The sequence below is a fragment of the Zingiber officinale genome, chromosome 10A (assembly GCF_018446385.1).
Source record: "Zingiber officinale cultivar Zhangliang chromosome 10A, Zo_v1.1, whole genome shotgun sequence".
Lineage (NCBI taxonomy): Eukaryota > Viridiplantae > Streptophyta > Magnoliopsida > Zingiberales > Zingiberaceae > Zingiber > Zingiber officinale.
In genome coordinates this window covers 14,778,660-14,789,610 of record NC_056004.1, presented here as the reverse complement: position 1 = coordinate 14,789,610, position 10,951 = coordinate 14,778,660, and positions in this window count along the sequence as shown.

Here is a 10,951-nt window from a genome sequence, read left to right as displayed (position 1 = left end):
GATTCCTCCTTTTGGATACACCATTCCACTGTGGTGTTCCAGGAGGAGTGAGTTGGGATAGAATCCCACACTCAGCTAGATAGTCACGGAACTCATGGCTAAGGTATTCTCCACCTCGATCTGATCGAAGTATCTTAATACTCTTGCCAAGCTGGTTCTGTACTTCATTCTTGAATTCTTTGAACTTTTCAAAGGACACTGACTTATGTGTCATCAAGTACACATAACCATATCTACTGAAGTCATCAGTAAACGTGATGAAGTACCTATAACCGCCTCTAGCAACGACATTGAAAGTGTTAGCTAGAGCCCTAGAGCCAATCATTTGATGATTATATTTTGGACTTGTTGTATCATATTCTATATAAATAAAGGCATTTGGTTTTTGGTTATTATACTTACTTGTATTGGTGCCAAATAAACTAAGTATAATAACGTCCTTGAGTAGAGGGTTCTTACCTATATCAATTGATTGGTTGAATCGATAGTGATATGATATAGGGAACACTACTCTAAATCATTCCTAGTCGAGTATTAACATTCAGGGACAATGTTAATGCAATAAGACTAGCATGTAGGTCAACTCGATGACTTGATCTCACAAGTCATGGATATAGAGATATCAAGTTGACACATGGGTATTAGAGAAAGTATACTGAATGACCCGCCATGAGAAAGTATCATGGATCGTTATATGAGTGTCATATACTTTCTCATGTGGCTATTACTATGACTACTAGTCCTTAGACCTGAAGTCACCATGATTCCCTACATAAGGAGTTATGTACTTTAGTTTCGTGAAACGTCACCCGTAACTGGGTGGACTATAAAGGCGATTACTGGGTATGTAACAAATTATGTGGAGGGATGTGAGTGATGTAGATGGGATCTATCCCTCCTATATGACGGGAGTGACATCGGTATTCCTGATAGAGTGAGACCACGAAGTGCATGGTCATGCCCAAATGAGTCAATATAGGATATTGAGCTCATTTGATTTAGTGTGTCTACTTGGAGTTCAAGATTTAAATTGATTAGAGGATGACACGGTCTATGCCTCATATTGATCAATCTAGATGTCTAGGATAGAAGGACACTTGTCATATTTTGAGAGGAGTCACAATTAGTAGTCACAAGGTGATGTTGGATCTCAACATTCTTGTAACTTGGGTAGCAATGATGTATTGCTAGATGCCGCTCATTGCTTATGTTTCTAAAGGAGTTTAGAAACATTGCCAACGTTACAAGAACTATTGGGTCACACACAAAGAACAAGTGGATGGAGATTAGGTTCATATGATGAACCAATTGGATTAGGTTCATATGATGCACCAAAGATTGGATTCGGATTAATTCAAATTAGACTTATTGAGTTAGACTCAATTAGATTCAATTGTTGAATGAGTCTAATTTAAATTTGATTCATTGAGTCAATTTATATTAATGAATTAAGATTCATTAAATTAAAATTTACTTAAACCAAATGTTGGTTTTAACTCAACAAGGAAGAAAATTGGTCAATTTTGACTTGACCAAATGAAAGTTGAAACATCAAGTTTGACTTGATGTATTGCCACATCATGAAGGTTGACTCATCCTACATGGCATGACTTACCGTGCCACATCATCTCCACCTCATCATGGTGTGCCACCTCATGGAGGTTACACACCATTCCATTTAATGTGGTCGGCCACATTAATGAGGGGAGTTACATGTGTGTGGCTGACCACACTAATGTGGGAAGAGGTTTCATTTTGTGCAATTCAAGTGGTGTTGAATGCATCTTCTTCCTTAGCTCTCTTCCTCCTCCTTCTCCTCTTCTTGGCCGAGAGTTTCAAGCAAGGTGAAGAGGAATGTGTTGAGTTCCAAGAGAAAGGGTGAAGTGAAGGTCACAAAGGAGGGTACCTAGAGGAGTATGTGAGATTCTTTTTCTTTCTCTCCTTTCTCCCCTTTTAAATCCTACTCGAGAGCCCTAGAAAGTGCTAGCACACTTGTGGTGCTCTTCTTCTCCATCCTTGAGTGTTAGAGAACACTTCTTGTTCGTGTGGATATCACTAGAGAGTTGTCTACGTTGACAACTTCGAGATCCGGCGTACCTTGGACTTGCGGGATTTGCGAGGGCACGCTTCAAAGGTATAAAGTGTTTTCCCTTTGTAGATCTACTGTAGATCAAAGTTTAAAACTCATACTCGTATTTTCGAAAGTTTTTCTTCGCACGAGATCCAGTGGCATGGGTGATTCGGGGTTTCCGCGACACGAAAAGCGGTTTTCGCGGCCCGAAAAAAATCCAACAGTGGTATCAGAGCCACGTGCGAAGCGAGTACGAGTTTAGATTCGTATTTTATGAGAAATATAGATCTGTAAATTCATGTTTTTATAGTTTTTATGGGTAATTTTCTCGTAGAAGCGAAGTACAAGTGTTTCGGCGCTTGTAGGCTTCCGCTACCGGGAAGATTTTTCCAAAACGGCCAAGTTTCGCCCCAAAACCTTTTGGGACAGCGGACTAAGGTGCTGTTAGATCGCAATGGAACCCTTGCGATGGTTAGATCGCGGGTAGGGGTGCTGCCCCTGGCCCCGCAAGGGGATTCGTTCTGCGATTGCGCCCGAAAATTGCTAACCGGAACCGCCGGGAAATTGTACTCGTAAAAATTGTAAAAATTATAGAAAAAATTATAGAAAATTATAGAAATATATAATTTTGAATTATATATTATTTTTGTGATAGTCATGGCCCAAAGACCCAATTTGATTGGATAATTCGTGTTGTAATTCATAATACTGCCTGCGTGCCGTAATGTGATGTGCGTGTTGTATGTTTTTATTTTTCGTGACCTGCGCGTCGTGCCTTTCTCTTTTATTCTTGTTGTAAATTAGATTTAGACTCGAATGTAACTCGAGTTTCAAAATGTAAAGTAAATTTTGAAGCGGTGGAAAGGTCCACTCGAGACGGAGTTACGAGGAGGGCGCGAGCAACACGAGGTGGTCAAAGGAAGGAGCTTGAGAAGCTGTTGACCTTAGGTTGACCATCCGATCTTCTCATTGGCTTGAGAAGATCGTAGTAGGGCCATGACATAATCACAAAATTATTTGATTAATTATTTAATTAATTGTTTTGTGTGTATGTGATGCATGCTAGTTAATTAAGTAATTAATTAGTGTCTTACGATTAGATTAGATCTAAGTCGTGCACATGATGCACCCTTCGATTAGATTAGATCTATCGAGTATATGATACGCATCATCGTTTAGATTAGATCTAATTCACGTCAACTCGTAATGCCTACCATGCCGTGATACCTGCCACTACCTCGATCGCATGTTGTTGTTGAATCTGCCAAAGCAAAGCAACACATACTATCTTGGTAGGGTACGGAGGAACAATCTTGGTCCCGCCTATCAACGCATGGGTGAGTACAACTCAATTAGATTGAGTATTCCTAGTTAACTCGGTTGGATCGAGTATAACTATAGGCATTCTTCCAACGGTTGGAAAGATAGGTCAAAATCACATATATATTAATTCTCAGGAGTATTAGCCAAAGCTAACTCGAGTTTTAATATAAATACGGATATTGATCCTATAAACAAGAGTTGCATAGAGATGTAATTGGTAATCGTTACCTACCGATCATACTAAGTCTTAGGCATATTTGCCAAAGCTAACTCAAGGGTTAGTAAGATGTGGATCTTGTCCCACATTAATTATAGAATTCAGTGGTAGCATCATTTAGTTAAAGGCCTAATTAAATGATTAAGAATATGATACTTATTTCTGCATTTATTTCTGTTGTAGATTATCATGACGTCGAATACGAACATCTTCTCCCTACGATCTGTCCTTAAGAAGGACAAGTTCAACGAAGCAAATTTCCTAGACTGGTACATGAACTTGAGAATAGTTCTCACCTAAGAATGTAAACTGTACGTTCTGGAGCAGCCCATTCCGGAGGCTCCTCCTGCCACTGCCACGCGAGCAGACCGAGATGCTTACAAGAAGCATCAAGATGATGCATTAGATGTGTCCTGTCTTATGCTCGCGACCATGAACTCTGAGCTTCAGAAGCAACATGAGTTGATGGGCGCTTACGATATGGTTGAACATCTTTGTCACCTATATTAAGGACAAGCAAGGCACTGGAAGAGGAACTCCAATGAATACCTGGAAGATCTTAAGAAGAAGAGAAATAAGATTTCTACTTCAGGTATACATGTTATAGAAGTCTTCATCGTGGGTATTAGATACCGGATGTGCTTCGCACATTTGTACTAATGTACAAACGCTGAGAAATAGCAGGGCATTGACGAAGGGTGAGATAGACCTATGAATAGGCAATAAAGCACGGGTTGCTGCTATTGCTACAGGAACTTACCATCTATCTCTGCCCTCTAGGCTTGTACTAGAATTAGATGATTGTTGTTATGTGCATGCCTTGACTAAGAACATAATTTCAGTTTCTTGTTTGGACAAGAAAGGATTTTCGTTTACAATAAAGAACAAATGTTGTTTTGTCTATTTAAACGATATGTTCTATTGTAGTGCACCTCTAATGAACGGACTCTATATTCTAAACCTTGAGAGCCCTATCTATAACATAAATACCAAGAGGTTCAAGTCAAATGGCATGAACCAAACCTACCTCTGGCACTGTCACTGTCACTTAGGTCATATAAATGACAAGCGCTTATCCCAGCTCCATAAGGATGGTTTGCTGGACTCATTTGATTTAGAATAATATGAGATATGCGAGTCATGCCTACAAGGCAAGATGACCAAGACTCCCTTTAGTGGGCACAGCGAGAGAGCAACTGATTTGTTAGGACTCATACATAGTGATGTATGTGGCCCTTTCAATGTTGCTGCTAGAGGCGATTATAGATACTTCATCAGATTTACTGATGACTTCAGTAGATATTGTTATGTGTACTTGATGGCACATAAGTCTGAATCCTTTGAAAAGTTCAAAAAATTCAAGAATGAAGTACAGAACCAGCTTGGCAAGAGTATTAAGATACTTTGATTCGATCGAGGTGGAGAATACCTTAGCCATGAGTTCCGTGACTACCTAGCTGAGTGTGGGATCCTATCCCAACTCACTCCTCCTGGAACACCACAGTGGAATGGTGTATCCGAAAGGAGGAATCATACCCTATTAGATATGGTTTGATCTATGATGAGTCACACAGATCTTCCGACATACCTTTGGGGTTATGCTCTAGACACGACAGCTTTTATACTCAACCGAGTTCCATCCATGGCCGTGATAAAGACACCATATAGGATATGGACTAGGAGAGATGCCCAGGTGTCTTTCATGAGGATTTGGGGTTGTGAGTCTTACGTTAGACGTCAAGTCTCAGACAAGTTAGGACCCAAATCCGACAAGTGCTATTTTATTGGATATCCCAAGGAAACTAAGTGATATTACTTCTACATTCCCAGTCAGCATAAGGTAGTTGTAGCAAAGACTGGGGTCTTTCTAGAAAGGGACTTTGTTTCTAGAAAGACTAGTGGGAGCACGTTCGATCTTGAAAGAATTTTAAGATGCGAACAATAGCACTGAAGCCTCGATGGAAGTTGAACTAGAACCACAAAGTGTTGTGGATGATGTTGTTCCACAAGGAGTTGAGGAACAACAACCAATTCAAGTAGACATACCTCTTCGCAGGTCTGATAGGGTACATCGTCAGCCTGAGAGATACTCATTTCTCTTGTCTGACCATGATGACGTTGTTCTCATAGAGGATGAGCCTACCACCTATCAAGAAGCTGTGATGAGACCAGATCCCTAGAAATGGCTAGAGGCATGAGATCCGAAATGGAATCTATGTACACCAACCAAGTATGGACTTTGGTTGATCCACCTGAAGGGGTAAAACCCATTGGGTGCAAGTGGGTCTTTAAGAGAAAGACTGACATGGATGGACTTATCTATAAGGGTCGCTTGGTAGCTAAAGGTTTCAAGCAGATTCATGGTATTGACTATGATGAAACCTTTTCTCCAGTAGCGATGTTTAAGTCCATTCGGATCATGCTTGCTATTGCAGCTTACCAGATGGACGTCAAAACCGTGTTTCTGAATGGAAACCTACTCGAGGATGTGTACATGACACAACCTGAGGGTTTTGTAGATCCAAAGCATACTAGCAGAGTATGCAAGCTGCATAGGTCCATTTATGGACTAAAGCAAGCTTCTCGGAGCTGGAATCTTCGATTCGATGATGCAATCAAACAGTTTGGTTTCATCAAGAACGAAGATGAGCCTTGTGTCTACAAGAAGGTTGTAGGGGATATAGTTGTCTTCCTCATATTGTATGTGGATGACATACTACTCATTGGGACGGACATCCCTATGCTTCAGTCTGTCAAGACCGGGCTAGGGAGTTGCTTCTCAATGAAGGACTTAGGTGAGGCATCCCGCATTCTAGGGATACAGATCTATAGAGATAGATCTAAGAGATTGCTTGGCCTAAGTCAGAGTACATACATTGACAAGGTACTCCTACGGTTTGCCATGCAGAACTCCAAGAAGGGATTTTTGCCGATGTCACATGGCGTGAGTCTTTCGAAGACTCAAGGTCCCTCATCTAGAGAGGAGAGAGATCGCATGGATCAGATCCCTTATGCCTCAGCCATAGGATCGATCATGTACGCCATGCTATGTACTCGACCTGATGTCTCGTATGCTTTGAGCATGACTAGCAGATACCAGTCAGATCCAGGTGAAAGTCACTGGATAGCGGTCAAGAATATTCTTAAGTACTTGAGAAGGACTAAAGAATATTTCTTGATATATTGAGGTAATGATGAGCTAGCTGTAAAGGGTTACAGTGATGCTAGCTTCCAGACCGACCAAGATGACTATAGATCGCAGTCGGGGTTCGTGTTTTGCATTAATGGTGGTGCTGTGAGCTGGAAGAGTTCTAAGTAGGACACAGTAGCTGATTCTACAATAGAAGCCGAGTACATTGCTGCATCAGAGTCAGCAAAGGAGGCAGTTTGGATCCGCAAGTTCATCACTGAACTTGGGGTGGTTCCTAGCATTGCTGATCCCATTGAGCTCTATTGTGACAACAATGGAGCTATAGCACAGGCGAAGGAACCTCGCTCACACCAGCGGACCAAACACATACTACGGCGCTTCCATCTCATTTGAGAGATTATCGAGAGAGGAGATGTGAAGATTTACAGAGTACCTACAGAGTCTAACATCGCAGATCCCTTGACCAAGGCTTTGGCACAGAGGAAGCATGATGGTCACACTAGGTCATTGGGGCTTTGAGCCTACACTGATTGACACTAGTGCTAGTGGGAGATTATTAGCTAGAGCCCTAGAGCCAATCATTTGATGATTGTATTTTGGACTTGTTGTATCATATTCTATATAAATAAAGGCATTTGGTTTTTGGTTATTATACTTACTTGTATTGGTGCCAAATAAACTAAGTATAATAACGTCCTTGAGTAGAAGGTTTTTACCAATATCAATCGATTGGTTGAATCGATAGTGAGATGATATAGGGAACACTACTCTAAATCATTCCTAGTCAAGTATTAACATTCAGGGACAATGTTAATGCAATAAGACTAGCATGTAGGTCAACTCGATGACTTGATCTCACAAGTCATGGATATAGAGATATCAAGTTGACACATGGGTATGCATTAGAGAATGTATACTGAATGACCCACCATGAGAAAGTATCATGGATCATTATATGAGTGTCATATACTTTCTCATGTGGCTATTAGTATGACTACTAGTCGTTAGACCTGAAGTCACCATGGTTCCCTATATAAGTAGTTATGTACTTTAGTTTCGTCAAACGTCACCCGTAACTGGGTGGACTATAAAGGCGATTACTGGGTATGTAACAAATTATGCGGAGGGATGTGAGTGATGTAGATGGGATCTATCCCTCCTATATGATGGGAGTGACATCGGTATTCTTGATAGAGTGAGACCACGAAGTGCATGGCCATGCCCAAATGAGTCAATATAGGATATTGAGCTCATTTGATTTAGTGTGTCTACTTGGAGTACAAGATTTAGATTGATTAGAGGATGACACGGTCTATGCCTCATATTGATCAATCTAGATGTCTAGGATAGAAGGACACTTGTCGTATTTTGTGAGGAGTCACAATTAGTAGTCACAAGGTGATGTTGGATCTCAACATTCTTGTAACTTGGGTAGCAATGATATATTGCTAGATGCCGCTCATTGCTTATGTTTCTAAAGGAGTTTAGAAACATTGCCAACGTTACAAGAACCTATTGGGTCACACACAAAGAACAAGTGGATGGAGATTAGGTTCGTATGATGAACCAATTGGATTAGGTTCATATGATGCACCAAAGATTGGATTCAGATTAATTCAATTTAGACTTATTGAGTTAGACTCAATTAGATTCAATTGTTGAATGAGTCTAATTTAAATTTGATTCATTGAGTCAATTTATATTAATGAATTAAGATTCATTAAATTAAAATTGACTTAAACCAAATGTTGGTTTTAACTCAACAAGGAAGAGAATTGGTCAATTTTGACTTGACCAAATGAAAGTTGAAACATCAAGTTTGACTTGATGTATTGCCACATCATGAAGGTTGACTCATCCTACATGGCATGACTTACCGTGCCACATCATCTCCACCTCATCATGGTGTGCCACCTAATGGAGGTTACACACCATTCCATTTAATGTGGCCGGCCACATTAATGAGGGGAGTTTCATGTGTGTGGCCGGCCACACTAATGTGGGAAGAGGTTTCATTTTGTGCAATTCAAGTGGTGTTGAATGCATCTTCTTCCTTAGCTCTCTTCCTCCTCCTTCTCCTCTTCTTGGCTGAGAGTTTCAAGCAAGGTGAAGAGGAATGTGTTGAGTTCCAAGAGAAAGGGTGAAGTGAAGGTCACAAAGGAGGGTACCTAGAGTAGTATGTGAGATTCTTTTTCTTTCTCTCCTTTCTCCCTTTTTAAATCCTACTCGAGAGCCCTAGAAAGTGCTAGCACACTTGTGGTGCTCTTCTTCTCCATCCTTGAGTGTTAGAGAACACTTCTTGTTCGTGTGGATATCACTAGAGAGTTGTCTACGTTGACAACTTCGAGATCCGGCGTACCTTGGACTTGCGGGATTTGCGAGGGCACGCTTCAAAGGTAAAAAGTGTTTTCCCTTTGTAGATCTACTGTAGATCAAAGTTTAAAACTCGTACTCATATTTTCGAAACTTTTTCTTCGCACGAGATCCAGTGGCATGGGTGATTCAGGGTTTTCGCGACGCGAAAAGCGATTTTCGCGGCCCAAAAAAACCCAACAGAAAGGGCCACATACATCACTATGTATGAGTCCTAACAAATCAGTTGCTCTTTCGCTGTGCCCACTAAAGGGAGTCTTGGTCATCTTGCCTCGTAGGCATGACTCGCATATCTCATATGATTCTAAATCAAATGAGTCCAGCAAACCATCCATATGGAGCTGGGATAAGCGCTTGTCATTTATATGACCTAAGCGACATTGCCAGAGGTATGTTTGTTTCAGGTCATTTGACTTGAACCTCTTGGTATTTATGTTATAGATAGGGCTCTCAAGGTCTAGAATATAGAGTCCGTTTGTCGGAGGTGCACTACTATAGAACATATCGTTTAAATAGACGGAACAACATTTGTTCTTTATTATAAACGAAAATCCTTTCTTGTCCAAACAAGAAACTGAAATTATGTTCTTAGTTAAGGCAGGCATATAACAACAATCATCTAATTCTAGTACAAGCCCAGAGGGCAGAGATAGATGGTAAGTTCCTACAGCAATGGCAGCAACCCGTGCTCCATTGCCTACTCGTAGGTCTATCTCACCCTTCATCAATGCCCTGCTATTCCTCAGCGCTTGTACATTAGTACAAATGTGCGAAGCACATCCGATATCTAATACCCACGATGAATAAAATAGAGTGGTTGACTTCTATAACATGTATACCTGAAGTAGAAATCTTATTTCTCTTCTTCTTAAGATCTTCCAGGTATTCTTTGGAGTTCCTCTTCCAGTGCCTTGCTTGTCCTTGATATAGGGGACAAAGATGTTCAACCATATCGTAAGCACCCATCAACTCATGTTGCTTCTGAAGCTCAGAGTTCATGGTCGCGAGCATAAGACAAGACACATCTAATGTGTCATCTTGATGCTTCTTGTAAGCATCACAGTCTGCTCGCATGGCAGTGGCAGGAGGAGCCTCCGGAATGGGCTGCTCCAGAACGTACAATTTACGTTCCTGAGTGAGAACTATTCTCAGATTCCTGTACCAGTCCAGGAAATTTGCTCCGTTGAGCTTGTCCTTCTTAAGGACAGAACGTAGAGAGAAGATGCTCGTGTTCGACGTCATGGCAATTCTACAACAGAAATAAATGCAGAAATAAGTATCATATTCTTAATTATTTAATTAGGCCTTTAACTAAATGATGCTCCCACTGAATTCTATAATTCATGTGGGACAAGATCCACATCATACTAACCCTTGAGTTAGCTTTGACTAATACGCCCAAGACTTAGTATGATCGGTAGGTAATGATTACCAATTACATCTCTATGCAACTCTTGTTTATAGGATCAAGATCCGCATTGATATTAAAACTCGAGTTAGCTTTGGCTAATACGCCCGAGAGTTAATATAAATGTGATTTTAACCTATCTTTCCAACCGTTGGAAGAATGCCTATAGTTATACTCGATCCAACCGAGTTAACTAGGAATACTCAATCTAATTGAGTTGTACTCTCCCATGCGTTGATAGGTAGGACCAAGATTGTCCCTCCGTACCCTACCAAGATAGTATGTGTTGCTCTGCTTTGGCAATTCAACAACAGCATGCGATCGAGGTAGTGGTAGGTATCACGGCATGGTAGGCATTACGAGTTGACGCGTTTTAGATCTAATCTAAACGATGATGCGTATCATATA